Genomic DNA, 19,470 nt, shown 5'->3' on the forward strand with positions numbered 1-19,470 from the left:
AATTAAGCGACAAAACTTCAATATAAACATATTTAAAGGCAATGAACAGCAAGATACCTTCTATACTTCTATACTTCTATTTATGAAATTGCAGAAGAACTCAAATATTACCCTATATAACTGGCTTCAAATTAAAGGTTAAAATAAGTTTGAAATAGAAAAATATGTGTGTATGAAGAATAATACTTTACAGCATCAAAATAACACTAGGATGTACCTTGATCCGTTAATCTTAATCATTTTTCAAATTTTTTCGCTCTACAAACGTCTGGAAGATTCTTCGCTAACGTGAGTGCGATAACCTTACTTACTGTAAAGAATTAAGATCGGAGGAAAAGATGGAGCTTATTCATAATAATATAATAACTTAATAACTTCTAGAGCGCTATTTTCATTCAATGATCAACAGCGCTTAACAACTTAGAATACTACAGTAAATTCAAACTTATGAAACTAATTACATGTGCATTAATATTAACAATGTGTGTTAAAAGTAAGAATAATTAACAACTATTCACCGAAGTGGAGGTGTTGAGTGAGAAGGGGGGTAAGATGGACCTTACCCAACCCCCCTCCCTCCCTGCTCCACATTATATTAAAGTTCCTTATGTATCATTAGCTATTATACCATCCCGATAGACTATTGTACAGCGCATCGTAATGCGCTATATATGTAAAATAATAGTTATTATTATCATTATCATTAAGTGATAGTTACCTCCAAATGCGAGTCACATGAAATCGATGCCAGTCGTTTCTCCCAACATACACAAATAGAAACACTGAAACAAACAATGCGTGCGTTAGGCAATCGGAAAGAGAATAAGTAAGAAAAAAAACCGACGCAAGGAGAATATGGACGTTCTTCTCGTAGTCTGCATACATGAATAATAACAAAGCGCAAAACTGACACGATAACCGCAGATTAGATTAGCTTGATGTAAGCGAATGATAAATCTGAATAGTGTTGCGAGGGAACCTGCACTAAGAGCCCGAGCAAGTCATGTATCGTTGAAATAATTTTTGCTGCAGTTCGCTTCGTTCACTTGATGAGACTTGAAACAAACTCGCTTGTGATCACTCAAGGATTACAATTGAGGTGGATCATAATAGTTGCAAAATTTGAAATCGAAACGGAGACAGGACTTTGATTATTATCGGCAAAGAAAATATACTTTTCGCAGTCTATTCAAGCCTTTATCAGAATTATTTTCCATAGTCATTCGAGTTCATCCGATAAGTTGATACACTCAGTAAATCTTGTCATAAAATCGTGAGGCGTATCAAAATAGCATCACTTACATTTTCACAAAACGATATTTCAAGAATGGGACAAGAAAGCGTGGTGAAACTTCACGTTGTTGCTGAGCTGGCTAATCTTTCTGCTCCAAACAGTCGTCAAATCCCTTAAAGCGAATGTCGCATCTATCTTAGGACGGAAAGTTTTTTGGTTTAATTGAAACTAATTTAACCGCGCTTGAAAGCAGTTGTAGTTTTGGTTATCTTTAGGTGTAACTGAAATAAAGTCATCTTGCCGTTGTCAAACTTTCAGACACCTCATAGCAAGATAGAAGTAGTCCTTTTGCGATAAAGAATAGAGGCTGCTCTCCGTGATCAAAAAAGCACCCGATGAACACGAAAGCGAAAGCTAATCTGGCTTCGACACCAAGCACATTAATGACGTCTCTAAATAGCTGCACCCTGCAGGCTATATCAATTGTTTTACTGACAACTATTAATTAAATTCACTTGATTTGTTATGATGTTTGGTCATCATTATCCCAGTGAGAAAAGTTACGCTTAAATGTGCTTTGAACCGTTCATCTGTATCATATTTTAAACTTCTTTCGCTTGCCATAAGTGTGGAATTCGAGGCTGATGACCTCAAAATTTATAGATATCTCTAATTATTAAAAACTGGATCACTCGATAATGCAATTCAAGACTTTTCATTGGCTTAGCCATTATGGTATATGAGCCAATATACCATAAACTACGATATGGTAAGCGTACGCATAAGCTTAAAATTGAAAGGGAGCTAAAAATGTAATAAAATTGAATACTTTAATATAGCGTATTAATAAAACAATTATTCCACTCGCGTTTCTTGGATATGAGATGATTATAGCCAACTCGGCGCTACACGCCTCGTTGGCTATCTATCATCTCATATCCAACGCGTGCTGGTGGAATAATTGTTAAATATCGCTGAGTTTCTTAAACATCTCTTATTTTTTTAAGTCCCGTCAACTTCTTAATATCACAAAAGATCCTTTGATTCAAATATTTTTAAAGGTAAAGAGTGACTTAAAATATCTTTATATTCAACTTTATACTAATAATTTGGGGATGTTTCCTTGCGTCATCTACATGTCTAATCTTTTCCCCAAAATTACGGTGATATAATCAGAATTTTTAATACGACAGAAACTCTATTAATTTTAAGCACCTCTCATGTCGATGATGTAAGGTGGAAGACTCAAATTATCTATCAAAAAGTATTGTATTGTAAGTTCTGAGGCAGAATTTTGAGCAGGGCCAAATGCTTGACTTGATATTCACTGACCCTACCCTCCCTCCCCACTGCTATGTCTCAATACACTCCAATTTCCTTTCTGGTGTCCATTTCCCAATGGTTTGTTCGTTTAGCATCGATATAAGTTTTTTCTTATTCTAATTTTCTTTACAGAAAGGTTACCGTAGCAACAATGCAGCCCTGAAGAAACACCATTCACACTTGCTTGATTTACCTGTTATTTTCAAACAAATAAGTAGCATGCATTGTCATTATGGGATTGTAATCAGCGTATACAAAAGTTCAACCCTCAAAACCCAAGAACTGATTAACAGGTAACTTTTCCCTTTTTTTTTTCAAATGTTATCCAGCAAACAGGTAATGAGAATACCAACTTATTAGGAAAATGTTGTTATCTTGATCTAACTCCAAATTCTTGTAACTAACTCACAGGAAACGTGTAACAGCTACAAGGGAGAATTCACCATCAGATTGTGGGAGTAAGGTAAAGTCTGTTTACGAGCCTAGTAGCCCATTAGGCCGGTGCTTAACTCCGGTTTCTGTAGCATGATGTGACAAGCAGTATTTGTACTCCCCCCTGGATGGGATGCCAGTCGATCGCAGGGTTACCCCCAGCATTAAATTTGCCGGTACCCATTTATACACCTGGGTGAAGAGAGGCACTGTGAGAGTAAAGTGTCTTGCCTAAGAACACAACACAATGTCCCGGCCGGGGCACGAGTCCGGACCACTCGATCCAGAGTCGAGCGTACAAACCATGAGGTCACCGCGCCTCCACAGATCGTGCGAGTAAAGGGGTTAAAATAGTCGATGCAGTTGCCTTAATGCCACCTCACTGTTTTGATTATTTTAATCGCCATTTCTCCAGGTGAACAAGGCCTCGTAAAGCTATAAGATTTATTTGGTACGAACATAAATGTTCCCGGGTGGATTAAGCGCATTTTTTACATGATTATCACACTGTTTTCCACAAGGATCATGGACAGGCCAGCCAGTCGTTTCGCTAGAGTCGAGGTGGTAATAGATACGGGAAAAAGGGTTCTCTATCAAGTTCAATGCCAAGTATTTTGATAGATGGCAGTCTCTCAATGACAGAGCTGTGTATGGCCAGGTATTTATTTATACTCGAAATTTATGGAGCTTGTCAGGCATCCAGCTTAGATAGCTAATGAATCGAGTAGAAAATAAATAAAAATATAATACTAAAAAGTTACAATAAAAGTTCAGAGATGATAAGTAAAATATAAGGTTAACTAATTAATTAATTAATCAATCAATTAAGAAAATTATTAAATACACTAATAAAACTATATACATGCTACTAAAAAGATAGAGTACCAAAACTACATCCAGAATAAGAATTACATTAAGTCTAAGAGCTACAAAGGGTACAATTACACACGTCAAAAGTAATTTTCCTGATACGTGTTACAAACTCTTTTAGCGTTCGTGAAGTTCTTAAGTCATTATTTAAAGAGTTCCAGATTTTTGGACCAAAGTACCTGAAAGTATTTAGCCCATGCTTAGTAGTGTTGAGTCTAGGTTGTACAAGAATCAGTTCGCCACGTAGGTTGTGTGAGTTGTTTACTTACAGGGACCAATGGGTACTGCTTGCGTCTTTGTGTTGTTGATCACCAGATGATTCTCTCGAAACCACGATGATGACCGCTCAAGACCATTATTCACTACAAATTCGAGAACCATGGGCGAGACGTCTAAGGCATACATAGTTGTGTCGTCGGCGTATAACCTCAGAGATACATCCGGTATGGCGTAGTTCAAGTCATTTATATAAATGTTAAACAGCAGCGGTCCAAGGAGGGACCCTTCGGGAACGCCCACCATTACTTATGAGTAGCTGGAGCAAACACCGGACAACTTAACTCGCTGTCTTCGCCCCAACAAGTAGGAAGAAAGCAAGTTTAATGCAGACGGAGAGGAGCCATACGCTTTTAATTTAGGCAATAGGAGGTTATGGTTAATAGAATCAAATGCTTTGGACAGGTCCACTGCCACGGTTATAACTGCCTCCCCTTTGTAAGGGCTTCGCCTCCAGTCCTTAGTCATCTTCAAGAGTGCGGTGCAAAAAGAGTGTTTCTTCAAGAACCCAGATAGATTCGGAGAAAGATGTTCATGGAAAGCGCCGTACAGCTGGTCAAACATAGCCTTCTCGTACACTTTAGAAATGGCGGTAAGAATGGAAACAGGACGATAATTTTCTTTGCGTGTATCCTCATCTTTTTTAAATACCGGTGTCAAGTTCCCACTCTTCCATTCGGTTGGCCATGATTGGTTCATAATCAGATAATTGATCAGCTGTGTTATCTCCTCCGTTAGGATGGGAGCAGTGAGCCTTAAGAGACGCGGTGAAATTCCATCTACGCCAACAGCCTTCCGGGGATTTAGATTGTCTAAGATTTGACGAACATAGCCACATCTCACAGGCTGGAAGACAAACTGATCTAGCAGCATTTTGCTAGCGATTAGATTTACACTTGGATGATCGTTGAAGTCATTTTCACGGTGATTTTTTGAAACTACATTGGCGAAATAGCTATTAAACATTTCCACCACCTGCCTGGGTTCCGTCGTGACCACCCCGTTCTCAATAAGAGTTATGTTACTTAGTTTATTTATGCCAAAGTTAGGAAGAAGAGGCTTCATTTTCTTCCAAAACTCACCAGGATGTTTCGCTTCCGATGCCGTGTCGTAACAAAATTTACTTATTTCTTTGCGCTTAAGTAAAGTTACTTTATTACGTTGTTGCTTACAAGCAACTGCGTTGTTGATTAACTACGCTGCTTTATTATGCTGTTGCTTATGATGAAATGAATTACGGCCGCGCTAAAGCACGGATCACATCAGATCTCAGGGGGCGTGTCAAAAGTTCTTAAGCTTAAACTGGGTACTGAATGACATAATTTAAAAAATCACATGCTGGTATTACAGCAGACTCGGCCGACATTATAGAAGGTAACCCCACCCCCTCCCCTCTGAGGCCTTAGTATATCAGTGAGCCCCTCTTTGGCAGTCAATTTTTGATCGTCCCTACTCTAACAGTCTTCTAGCGACGACTGACTCCTTCTCCGTCCTCCTGAAAATTAATGTGATCCCCCAAATTTCCCCTCCACTGCGATCAATAACGAGTGGTCTCTAATCTCATAATGAATAACAACATTTTCTAATTAACATTATCACTCACTCTTTCTTTTTGTTCATCAGAAATTTTCGTATTCCAGGCCCTACAATTTAAAATGGGAAAGAATGTTTCATTCAAAAAGTTCTTATAAACTCTGAAGCTAAAAGATTTAGAACAGTTACGCACGCGTTAAACAAAGTCGTTGCCATTAATGAATTCACATCAGCCCTCTAAAAGGTTACGAGCCCGACAACGTTGGTAAGTAACAGGCTGAAAAAGGATAACCTCGTACCTTATTTAAGGAGTCGAATATTAAACAAAATGCTTAGTGTTTTTGACAGGGTCATTTCAAAAAAGAAAATTTACCTTTGTGATATCTCCGTTTATTTGTGTGTCGCTTTTTTGACGAACTCTGTGGATAAATGAGACATGAAATGAGTCAACGTGGGGACTGAAGCAGTCAGACAATCAGGTGTAGCATTAAAACCTGTCGTTCTCGGTCAAAGTAATGGTCACACCATATCACCTCAGAGCGAGACCAGACTCATCCCCAATCTTTCCCTCGCCTAAGGACCCGTTACTATATATCACCAGGGGAGGGCGAGGAGGATTTTAAGGGGTTCACAAAGTTTTTAGGGGGAGCAGAGGGGGATCATTTGTCGCTAACGGGATATAAAGAGGGGACGTTAGGAAATTGAGCGTCATTCTAATACTACAGAGCCCTATGGGAAGGAGTAAGTCAGGTGAGTTTTTAACTGTGATACATCGAAAATATTCCAGCCCTCTTCCCCCCTCTAGGCAATAATAATGAGGCCTCCATTTTTTATCTCAGTTCAATTAGGGCAGATGACAAGCGTAACATTTATGATCTATCTATAACGTTTCCTGCATGTTGGAAAAGACGATATCAAATTTCACTCACATTTCATTGTTCTCAATGTAATTTCCATCTAAAAGATATAAATAAACTACAAAATTAAGCGTCACTTGGTGTGAAAAAAAGTAATCGTTAGACTAAAACAGCGCGAAAGGTTCAAATAGGTCCGTAAAAGGAAAAAAAACTACTAGGGAAAAAGAGAACTAGAAAATTTTTCAAACATAAAGTGTATGCAATAAAGGCCAAGCTTCTACTCCTAAATGCCTGGAATGAATTCTGGATGTGACTTCAGGTCTCAGTAACTTAGCCGGGGATGACTACTCTCGAGCCTTTGAAAAGAACACCAATGTGTACTGATAGTTCGTCGCAGTGAGACCATTACTCCCGGATCTTGATTGGTACTTGATCTTTCTGCATTGGCCATCCGGTCAGAATTGTGGTTTTTAGTGTCCCTAGAGTGTCGTCGTGACTTCTGCTACGCTGCAATTGATCCAGTCTTTCTGGTGTGACCTTCAGGGCTTGCATAGGTTTATTTATAACCAAATAAGGAAACAGGTCTAAAGACATTGCTTTTATTTTTTCCCGGCATATCAGTTTACTATAAAGTACTGATATCGAACGAAAAAAATACTTCAGTGGAGAGTTTCCGTGTAGTATCATGAAGAAAAACTGCATAATGAAGTGTTCATGCTCATGACTCATGATGAAATAAAAAAATTAATTGGAGTTCTTGAAAATCATTATTCTAATGAATTTCATCATGCTAAATAATTTTAATGAAGTTTTTGTTATATCCGGAATAATCAAGGTCGAGGTAAGTGTTATCAGCTGAAGCCGAAGGCTCAGGCTGATACATATCAAACTCACGGGGTACAAATAGTCTCTTACTGAATTTCGTGACCACGCCCACTTCATCGGCCCACTCAAATCGAGTGCGATTTTTGGATGTTATATCATTATGCCGACTCTCAGTATAAAATGTTAACAATCTACCACCGAAATATTGAACTATAATATCATGGCTTTCCATTTTGTGTATTTTCGTACTACAAAGTAAAGTTTTTCCCTCGTCATTTTCACCTTTTTCCGAGCGGGTCCGTCAAAATTAAGAAGGCGTTCGTGGTCAAAACAAGACCGAGCAAGGAGTCTTGGGCGATTTCTCTCTTACGCAAGCGCATATCTAAAATGTTCCGCCAAAATCAAAGAGAGGAACAAATTTCCTTTGTTTTGATATGAAAACTGTCGAACAAGGAGCAGATTGAACCTCGTCAAATGGCTAGTCAAAACAGCCACACCTTCCTCCTTTTGCTCGTTTCCTGTTTTATAAGCAGTGGGAGAAGAATTGGGTAGCTCGGAAAGCGCTTCACCATCGTTTACTTACGAGAGAAACAAGAAAGATTTGTAAAGTTATTTTCCGAAAGAGTCGGAATAAATACATTTTTTTCAGGTTAGATTGCTGTTTTTACCCTAAACGTCGTCCAATAAATTTTTGTTGCAGCCTACTAATCTATACAATTTCGAAGGAAAATATTCCGATGCTTCACCGTCCCCGAAGGGGGTTCTGTCCTGGTGTACCGGTTCACAAGGGAATTACCATTGTTCTTTCTTTGTTTAGGAGTTATCGGTTAGCTATTGTGTATTGTTTGCTCTTTTGTCTTGGCTCTTGTGAACCGGTACACGAGGACAGAACCCCGAAGGGTCTCCACTCATCGAAGCGTGTACTGTAGCCAATGTAGTGAATTTTCAGTCTCTTGTTGGGTTTGTCAACCTCCGTGACTTCAATATCATACAATTTTGTATCTTTTCTCTGTGAAATGACCTTTTTAACAGGGGTGTATGCTGAGTATTCGTTGCAGAATCGCTTTGGTTCTCTTATCTCTCTCTTTGGCTTGTCCGCCATCTTGAAAATTTGCTCAGAAGGGCATCTGGGTTAGCGGCCGCGCCAGGCTGGAACCGACAAAAACAAATGTCCATCGCAGTGGGGAAACAGTTTGATATGCACTAAACGAGACCTTGATAATTCCGGATATCACAAAAAGCGAATCCAATAATTGCTTCATTATACATTCTTTTAGTATTTTCCGAATCTTTATCTTAAAGTAATTTCTCAATTTCTCACTGGGTTGATGAAGCGAATCGAGAAGCCATTCTTACTTCAGTGTTCGTAAACTTGACATTGCTCCACCGGAAATCATGTATTGCGCGCTCAACCTACAGATTATTCACTTATCTGTAGGTACAGATTAGTGAATAATCTGTAGGTTGCGCTGTTTCCCATAATTAACTTTAGGCGTTTAGCCAATGAGAAGATAGATGGTGACTACAATGTATAATAATGCTAATTAATATCCGGTCAAATTGACAAGATGTCCGACTCAAATAGAGATTTGAAAGGACGTCCTGTAAATTTTATATCTTTCTGTTTGTCAAGACATCAAGATTTCCCTGAAACCTCTCACATGGCAAGAGAGATTTGAAGTTTTCCTTTTTTCGGATACTTGATGCCTTAATCTTACTTCAATTTGTGCATGGAATGGGATCAGGTCCCCCTCGCCCTCCCCTCCCCTCCCCCTCCCCTGCCCTCCCCTTCCCCTCTATCATCTGTACAGTACAAAGCCATATTCTTCTCTTCCTGCTAACAAATTAATTGCTTTCGTTGTAGGCGGAAACATTAAATTGTTAACAACCATGACTTTGAAGAATGTAACAATTTATGATGTCAGTTGGTACAGTGATCTTGGAAGCTATGAGTGCCGTGTTTTTGCGAAAAATGTAAGCTCACCAAGGAGGCATGGCTTTAATGTCAGCGTTATTACAAGTAAGTCTATGCATTACAGATGAAATTTCACAACTTCATACCCTCACAGCATAAATAAGTCTATTATGTATGTCGTGTCTATCCATTGAGTATGGAATTGAGTAGAAATAAACTGTCAGAAAACAGGAGGAAATGCAAGAGATGGGGGTAACTTTTCTGAAGACTGGCATCTTATGGAGGGGAAAAACACTACTGCTATCTCCTTTAAACTACTGATAATAGGATGAGCTGTTGTAGTGTGGTTACTTGCCATTGTTCAAAGTAAACGTTCCTGTTATTTTTCACTTCTTTGAACATGCAGTTTACATGAAGTGTGAGTGCTGAATGATCATGAAAAAGTTATACCCTCATCTTAAATGGTAAAGTACCTCTTTATAAAAGTCCTTATGCAGCAAAATATTTCTATAAACCATCCCCATTCCAACAAGGAAACAAAATGTATATGTTAGTTAACAGAAAAATCCATCCACCTGATGCTTGAGCACTTGGCCAATAATCTTCACCTACATGTAATTGTTTACACATTCTTGCATTTCAGGAAATGAAATTCCAACAGTGTGAAAGTCACACATTCCAGTGTTCTTAATCCGGGTGACGACATCATAATCTTCTGCAACCTAACTAAAAGAGGAAACGAACACAGCACTTCACTGAGGAGGATTTCCTGGTATAAAGATGGGAAGTTGTTGGAGAGTGTGCGGTATCCAGATCCAGATGTGCAACAGGACCTTATAGCCCCACTGAAACTTACAAAGGTTGGTGTCTAACATGGGGGAAATTACACATGCCTTTTGGAAGTAAAGCTGGGGCATATTAAGGAGTACAAAGTTACAGATGGCATATTTATTAAGAGTAAGTACAATGCACTATTACATGTGTGTTGATAGTAAGTTTTTTTTTTTAAGAAGCTCTTTAAGAAGAGTTTAACCCTTTCCCTCGAAATATCTCTTAAGTACTGTCTGCCATATCATGCGTACGAATTAAATTCGGGCATTTGAATTGGTGTTGGATTGACCAATGATCCCCTAATTGACATTTTTGTGTATTCTCATCACTTGTCTACTTGATTTTTTATTGACATTGTAAGGAGAAATTCTGTCTTGGTCACTCATAGCAGTATAATAAAGGTTTAACTGTGGTGGTACATTAATTGTACATTATGTGTGGTACTAGAAATCAAAAAACTGAAGAAACCTGGGGCACATTTTTAGAAGTCTGCATAATTGAACCCTTTCACTTACAAGATCTCATTAGTAATTCTTGTTACTGTCTGCCATTCAATTTTTCTGCTGTTACTTCGGACATTTGACTATTGGATCAGCTAACAATCCCCTAATTGATATTTTTCTTTCTTCTCATGACTTGTCTGTGTGATATTGTATTGATATTAAAAAAAGCTGCATTGTACATTTTGTATGGGCACTATGAATCTGCTTGGGCTGATAAGCATTCAATCAATTCTGTAATACCCTGACTGCCAACAGCCATACCATCATTAAACAGAAAAGTAAAGTACCCAAGATGAAAACACCGTTTTATCTTTCTAGAAATACCTGTACCAGCATCTGATTATCTGATTAGAAATGACTAAATCTCTCATCATACATACATACATACATACATGGTTAATTGACCACTCCCCATAGGGGCTTTTCAGGGCCAACACCCACCCATCCCACCCAGGGGAGGACATCCACCACACAGTAATCTCGTGCGTGTGAAATTAAATTCTCCTACCCTAACCCTGCAGAAGACGGGGCCTACGGTTTATTCGTCCTTATCCAAGAAGAGTAGAATATCTATCCATTTTTTGATTATAGAAAGGTAGTAAATTCTTCTCACTTATTTTAAGACCATGAGTATTGGTCCGGCCGGGGCTCAAACCCTCGACCTTCCGCACAACACAATCTGCCGCTCTAACCAATTGAGCTAACAAGGAGGCGATAGCTAGTTTAGAGAATTTGTTATAATTACATCATAGCTACCACCTTTAAACTGATAAATTGCTTTGTATGAACCTAGTAATCCCAGGATATTTTTTTCTTTAACGCTTGTCATAAGAAGAGAAAAAACATCTTGCTTCAGTTGTTTCCTGAATAGACTGAGTTTTAAATTTGTATGGAGAGGTTACATTGCAGTCACTTCCGGGAGTTGAAGGGAAAGCATTTGGTAAGCTGAGACATTTTCCTTGGTGCAGCATACCTGGGAAGGTTCATTTAGCCTTAGAGATCAGGTAATTTTAAGGCTACTCAGCAGTGTCCTGGTGAACTTTCAATGGCCCAATTTTTACATTACATGTATTGTACATAGATGGTATTTCGATCTCTATCTACCATTTTTTCCTTGTAAACCAGGGTAAATGTACATGTATGTCTTGTTGTTAATCAAAGATTGCACCCCTCACTTGGACAGTTCAAGTGTTAACCAATGATCCAGTTTTTAATAATATTATTTATATAGGACTTTATTACTATCATTGTATTATACTCACTTTTACAAGATATTATTTTAGATATTATTTTACTATACTAGTAGTACCTATCGCTAGGTGCCAACGAGAAAGACACAATCTTAACATTTAAATCGAAATTTAAATACCATTTTGTAGGAGATGTTAATAACTTTCGAATCCTTAAGCTTATTTTTAGCGCTCAGATTTTTTAAAACATCATATTATTACTCGTCCCAAAAGATCTTACATTTTGTATAATCTTAAAAGAACTGTGTTTAATTTTTAGAAACTTACAGTAACAAGTCGACAGCAGTTTCTTCTCAATTACTTTTGTTATTGATTGTTGTTCTTAAGTCGTTTGTAAAAACAAACCCGAAGGCATTTCTTAAAAGCACGAGCGCGGGCTTATATCTAGAATTTTCTATTTTCATCATGACATCATTTACGGCTGGAGCTGCCAGTATATTTTTAACCTTTTCCCATTAGGTTTTTCAGACTTAATAATTTCTCTGGGAAAATAAAGTAACTTACTTGGCAATACAAAGGCTTTTAGTAGTTGTATTGAACTTTATCATATATATATATATATCTAATATTATTAAAAACTAGATCATTGGATAATGCAATTCAAGACTTTTTATTGGCTTAGCCATTATGGTATATCAGCCAATCTACCATAATCTACAGATATGGCAAGCGTACGTGTCAGATTAAAATTAAAAGTGAGCTAAAAATTGAATAAAATTTAATTTAATTCAACGTTTTAAATAAAACAATTATTCCACTCGCGCTTGTTGGATATAAGATGATTATAGCCAACTCGGCGCTACGCGCCTCGTTGGCTATGTATCATCTTATATCCAACAAGCGCGAGTGGAATAATTGTTAAATATACATGAAAAAATTTCTCAGTTCTAATTGGTAAAGATGAATGCTGTTTTCAGTTAATTAAGTGCAGAAAAGAGTTAATTCAGTGCAGAAGAGAGTTAATTCAGTACAAAGAAGGAAACAAACCAGACATGCTGATTGGTCAGAATGATTGATCAATGTCAATGTCAAGGTCAATGTCAAGGTCAATGTCACTTGCAGGGTTTGAATAAATTATTTTTGCATGTGATGCGCGCGCTCTTCTTCTGCGTAGTTATGAGAAGCTACCTCGTAGTTTTCATGCATATTATTAATAGATAATCACATGTTTTTCTCTTGCAATTTAGAATAAATAAGCACTTGTAAATTTTTTCAAAGACCACAAATTGCACTTGCCCTACGGGCTCATGCAATTTTGTTAGTCTTTGAAAAAATTTACTCATGCTTATTTATTCCAAATTGCACTCGAAATCATGTGATTACCTACACAAAACATGAACATGTTGAGCAAACTATTGCATTGTTAACTGTTTAATGGAAATTGTGAATTGCTGCATTAAGGCATGGTTTACATACTTAACTGCATCGTAGATGACAAAACAAGAACAAGTTGAGCGAAATGTAGCATTGTTAACTGTTTAATGGCAATTGTCTCTATGTGAATTGCTGCATCAGGGCATGGTTTACATAGTCAACTGCATCGTGTATATCAAAACAAAAACATGTTGAGCAAACTGTTCCATTGGTACCTGTTCAATGACCATTGTCTCTATTTGGATTATTGTAGTAAGACATGGTTTACATAGTGAATTGCATCATATCAAAGCTTTTGCGTAATGAAACAGAACAAAAAAAAAACATAACAAAAGGAAAACGTGTTCAGCGAACTATTGCAGCCTCAATTGTTCAATGGCAATTGGCTATATATTAATTGCTGCATTAAGACATGGTTTACTCAGATAATGGTTGTTTGTAAAGGAAACAATATCTGTGATGGTTTCAGTTTGGACATTGTATGTTAATTTTCAATGTAACTCAAAATAACCACTGACTGAAGAACTAACTAAAACAGCCTCTACTTATGTGAAACGAACAAGTGTAGGACAACATTCGATTCTGCAACTTGTTGCCAAAACTTCGCCCTTCCGAATTGCAGCGCGCGGTAAGGACGTCCTGTAATTGTTTTGCTATCGAGATGTGATAATTATATCAACTGAAAACAAGCTAGATAATTTTGCCGAAGAAAATTAGTTAAACGGCGCCTGAGAAATCACGTCTTACAAGGAGGCGTAACTTGCGCATATCCGTTTATAACACCATGATATACTGCATTCCAAAACGATCACCAGATCGTATCCTAAAAGTAGAAAAATCACTACGATAAAATATAGAAAAATACTGAAATATAAGAGTCTCTAATCTATTCCAAAATATGTGTCTAGTGACTGTCACATTTACAAATCGCGAAATGATTGAAATAAGAGCCTCTAGTTTATTCCAAAATATGTCTAATACCTCTGTCACATTTACAAATCGCAAAATGATTGGCTGACGAAAAGTCTATTGTTATCTTATGTTGCACAAAATCGAGATTTTTTCTCCCTGCAGCTCATGCGCACACGGCTCTATAATGCTGCCGCCTCTTGGCCACAGCTGCTCGTTGGCAATTATACTATATTTTACACTGTATTGTAAATACACAATTCAGCTTAGTGGCGGCTAGTTTTTTTTTTTGCGCATAAACTATCTATCTATCTAGGTATCAATTGATCAAACACCAAATTGTATATGGGGAGAATTGAATTTTAGATAACAGCAAAAAGTACAATTACCATGATTTTTGTATGTACAGTTAAATTCTCTCAATACTTTAAGCAATATAAAGCTGAAATTCTGTACGACATATTGTTTTGATAGAATTATGTACAGAGGGCTTTTGACATAAGATGGCCCATGTTTTTGAAAAAGACTTGTAAATTTTAAGTAAATGACATCATTGCATTTATTGCCTTCTCCACTGTTCACCCCACTGTGTGGATCGTACATTATGATATTACAAGTATTAATTTCTCAGTCTTACATACAAACGTTTTGTGTTTCCTAGGGTTGACGGTCGAATGGATTTTAGTTATAGTTCCACAGACTACGGAATTGGCACAAGATTGCAAGTGCGCACACGTAAAGTGGGAGAGCTCCTGTTGCTTAGAATGGTTACTCGCACTGTACGTGTGTGGCAAATCCCAGTCATTTTTATTGCTTTTATTATAGGGCTTAAAGATAGCACAGAAACTGCAATTTTATTTGAAAATACTGGTTTTGTGAAAGCTGTTATGCTAGTGCTGTCGAAAGTTTATTCTTTTTCGTAAGAGACATATTTAGAAGTTTCGTCTATTGATTTTTCCATTTTCATTTATAACATAACTAAAGCAAAGCGCGCGCTCTGGTTGGTTAATTCATCATCTACTATTTGCCCGTGGGTGTATACTGCTGACGTGAGCAAATGCTTAGACTATTTTTCCGCGCGCGCTTGTTTTTCTGATCACGTAAGATTTTTTAAATAAAACAACAACAAACATATGAAACATATGTATGAACTGCGGTTATGAGACGTATATGTGAACGATCCTTCGCAGTAAAGCACTATTTGAGCAATAGTGAAAATCAGACCTGAAAAAAATAGTACAGGCCTGAAATTTTTTTCAGGTCTGATTTTCACTATTGCTCAAATAGTGCTTTACTGCGAAGGATCGTTCACATATACGTCTCATAACCGCAGTTCATACATATGTTTCATATGTTTGTTGTTGTTTGATTTATCATCTACGGGTTTATGTCGAATTAATTTGATGGCCTGCTCCCAGTTGGCTTGTTAGCTCAATTGGTAGAGCGCTGCACTAGTATCGCAGAGGTCAGTGGTTCGAATCCCGTACAGGCCTGAAATCTTTTTCAGGTCTGATTTTCACTATTGCTCAAATAGTGCTTTACTGCGAAGGATCGTTCACATATACATCTTTTAAATAAAAAGGAACTCTTGTTACAATGTTTCAATGTTATGTTAATAAAACAAATGGTAACAACACAGTTTGTTCATAGTTCTGCTGAACTCTTTCCTCGGTTGTTGGATGATGATACGGAGCTTATAAACTAAAGAGGATTTTGGTCGGTATTTCAGGAAGCGTGATTAAACTTTATGGAGTTGCTGGTGTGCAGTTAGTTTCTATGCAGTTAGCTTCTTTTCTGTTGTCATGTAAGACTACACGAAACATTTTTTTTTTGCGATGTAGCTCAGTAAAAGGACTCAGTAAAAAACGCGCCCCAAAAATACAGTAATACCGCAACGATGTGTGGCTGGTGGATGTTCCAATACTCGTAGCGATGGAGTAAGCCTTCATAAATGGCCCGAAGATCCTAATTTCGCCAGGTTATGGATGAGAGCCGTGAAAAACACGCGATCTGATTTTGAGAACCCAACACACTCTAGCCGACTGTGCAGCATTCACTACTTCACTGCAGGTTCTTTTGAGGAACAGTCGGTTCTGGTGAAATCTATGGGTTTAACGATGAAAGCCCTTTCTAAAATAGAATGCTGTTCCCTTAATTTTTGATATTAATCCGCCCGTAGAAAAGAAACAAAGGCTCGAGGACGAAAAAAAAACTCTCATCTTCACAAGTCCGTGACACTAGCGCGGAATTATCAAAACAAAATCGTCAGCAACTACGTGGAGCATACAGAAAACGGAAAGATGCAAGGGGGTATGTATTACCTGGAAAATAAATATAAAGCTGACCTACCCACACCTCTGAACCTCCAAAACACTTGCGGTAAAATCCATCACATTCTTTCACTTGGCGTGTTCTCCCCTCAGCAGAAACATTCCACAAGCGTAGGATCGTCGAAGGGGCTAATGATCCAACAATTCCACCCCAGTTTGAACAAACAAGTCATTTCTTATGTCTCCAAACTTTTCCCACCGGGAATCACATAAGTTATGTACAGACGGTCAACACTTTCAACCCTGAAGATGAAAAACAACCGAAAACGTTTGGTTTTAGCATTTTAATAACTTTTCTTAATCTTTTTAGCCTTGCATATATAATATCAAATATAAACCCGTATTCATAGACTGAAAAATGCAGCAAAAAGCTCTTTCAAACTTATAACCCAACTCATTTACCCGGTGCGTGTTCCAGATCCTCGATGCACATATAGAAAATGAATAGCTCTCCCTTTCCAAAGAGAGTTACCGAACAATTAGGTTTTGCATCGGTAGAATTCTCACCCCAAGCTCAAGATGTCAGCACCCAAACTCCCAAAATAGGGAAAGATGTCTCTGTGCAATTTCGGAGCAGTCGTACCGCTAGAGGCAAATTTAGTCACTTGAAAATACATTAAAATACAAATCTGTTGTGACAGTAGTTTGGCCGTCCCGAAGAAAGTAACCAAACCGCACGCTAAAAAAAACTTGGCAGGCTGTCAGACGTCCGTTCCAGTAAAGAGTAAAAGCACACAACGCACTTCGCTCAAGGAGTTTATTACGTCGACCCCGGTTCAGAGTGAGGAGGAAAATTCGGATCAAGAGGAAGAAGGTGAAGAAGAAGTAAAAGAATGAGGAATTACGCAAGTTTAAGATTTACATAACACGTGCAGCGAATGTGAAAGAATAGCTTTATTGTGTTAAAAACAAATATAGGTCTAGTCAAGTTGAGGTCCTACATTTTTAAGGCCAAACACTGCTGCATTTCTCAAATCTAACGATCACTTCACTTTGTGAAGTGACAAACGAAGAGATTTTGCCAAAAGGCGAAGATTTTATCTCAGAGAAATCGCTTACCAGTCTGTTTTGCAATCGCTCGAATGGATCGGCATCATCTCGTTCATTCGAGGAGTCAGAACTAGCCTCACTGTCGTAAGGCTCAAACACATATACGGTTCAGTTCCACGAGCGTCTGCACTCTCGATCACCCCCGCGATTAATCCGAGAAGGAAAACTCGAATCTCTAGAGTCGGACTCCATTACGATCGCTCGTATGTTTTTCAGTTCTCCTTTCTTCGTCATTGATCACGTGTTTAACTTAGCCTGCGAACAGGCTCCCGGCTTGGAGGGCGCGAAGCAGGGGAAGGGAGGGGAAGGTTTCTGTGTCCCCACATCTGATTAAACGGGGAGCCTGTTCGCAGGCTATGTTTAACTAGGAGCCATTTCAACTTCCGGTCTTTGAATTGAGTGAATTTCGCGCTTTTGCAACAGGATTTTAATCAAATGAAAGGTTTTAGGGAACTTTTTCTTCTTCCAGTAGTCGTTTTGGCAAAAGATCTACATGTTGATTAAATGTTAACATTTGGTGGAGAGTATCCCTCTAATGCCTGAGTATTTAAATGCTAGACCATCGAAAGTCACGAAGATTACAGATTACTCCGTGAGGTAGATATGATAGGAGATGGGAAAGAAAGAGGGAAAAAGGGAGAGGGTACCAGACTATCCCCCTCCCGTGCAGTTTCTCCCCCCCCCTCCTTCCCCAAGTTACACCTGCCACAAATTGTGAAACAAACTGTCTTTGATTTATCAAAAACGATCTTTTGAAGTTTAATTTTTTTGGCGAGAACGAAAATGAGGTATTTAGTGTTACAAAAGATCCATGCAATTATGGGTATTTTTGTGTGTGTGTGTGTGTGTGTGTGTGTGTGTCTGTGTCTGTGTGTGTGTGTGTGTGTGTGTGTGTCTGTGTGTACCGCCATGTTTGATCGTGTGTTTACCGCCATGTTTGATCGCCATGTTTGCTAGTAGAAAGATATCGAAACCAAACTCAGTGCTTTTTGTAGCTTTACCTGAAAAACAGTCGGCCGGTTGAGAAACCAACAGTTTGCCCTTCTTTAGCTAAACTTCGTTTTAGCTATCTTCAATTCAGCCAAATTTTGAGAACTGCGTCAACAAGGTCTTATGCCAACAATGGACAACACTATCAAACATCCCATTTATGGACAAATTTAGATTTTAGAAAGACTTGGGAGATCCAAGGAAGACTTCGTTTAGCCCTCTACGCTCCTTGAATATCGGTAGGCATGTTTCCCATACTGTATGCTTTACATTAGTCATAGTACTGACGCGAAGAAATTTTTTTTTACAATCTAGAGCTTCATTCAGTTCAGATCATTGTCTTTTTTCCCATAACCGTAGCGTTTGATTTAGAAGTGATATTGTAAGGGGAAATTAGATGTTGGTGACTGAGGTTGAAGGGTTTATCAACCGACTCAATTTATTTCCAGTTATGTTGATTCTTTATTTCGAAACATGATATCAAACGCATTTGTTATTCTTGACTAATCCTCTATTGTATATACAATATTTAAAACCGTAGTGTACAGCTTTTTTGCCAGCAGGAAGCTGGGGAGCAGGGATGGTGTAGTTGTGAGACCACTCGCCTCCCACCGCTATGGCCCGAGTTCAATTCCCGGACCTAGCGTCACATGTGGGTTGAGTTTGTTAATTCTGATCCTTGCTCCGAGGGTTTATCTCCGGGTCCTCCGGTTTTCCTGCCTCAGCAAAAACCAACATTCCAAGTTGTGTCCCCAATTAGCTTCAAGCTAAATACCCCTGACACATCAATAAAGTTTTATTATTATTATTACTTATTATTAGGGAGCGCGATCATCCTCCCTTTGTGACGCTTTTTTTCGGTCACGCAACATTGATTTTGCACCGATGTGTGACGGAGAAAGTGGATCAAAATCGGGCCTTCTCCAAGATACATATTGAAATAATGATTGGAATAGAAAATTTCTTTC

The 19,470-nt window shown here is 38.2% G+C and overlaps 1 long non-coding RNA gene across 1 annotated transcript; it reads left to right on the plus strand.

Annotated features, from left to right (window-relative positions):
- Positions 1-2,102: 2,102 nt before the first annotated feature.
- Positions 2,103-6,697, plus strand: LOC148731634 (uncharacterized). Its single transcript, XR_016000936.1, has 3 exons — positions 2,103-2,850; positions 2,969-3,020; positions 3,511-6,697. It is a non-coding gene; the product is annotated as an uncharacterized LOC148731634 (long non-coding RNA).
- The last annotated feature ends 12,773 nt before the right edge of the window (positions 6,698-19,470 follow it).

This window comes from Stylophora pistillata, chromosome 5, assembly GCF_964205215.1.
Source record: "Stylophora pistillata chromosome 5, jaStyPist1.2, whole genome shotgun sequence".
In the NCBI taxonomy this organism is placed as follows: Eukaryota; Metazoa; Cnidaria; class Anthozoa; order Scleractinia; family Pocilloporidae; genus Stylophora; species Stylophora pistillata.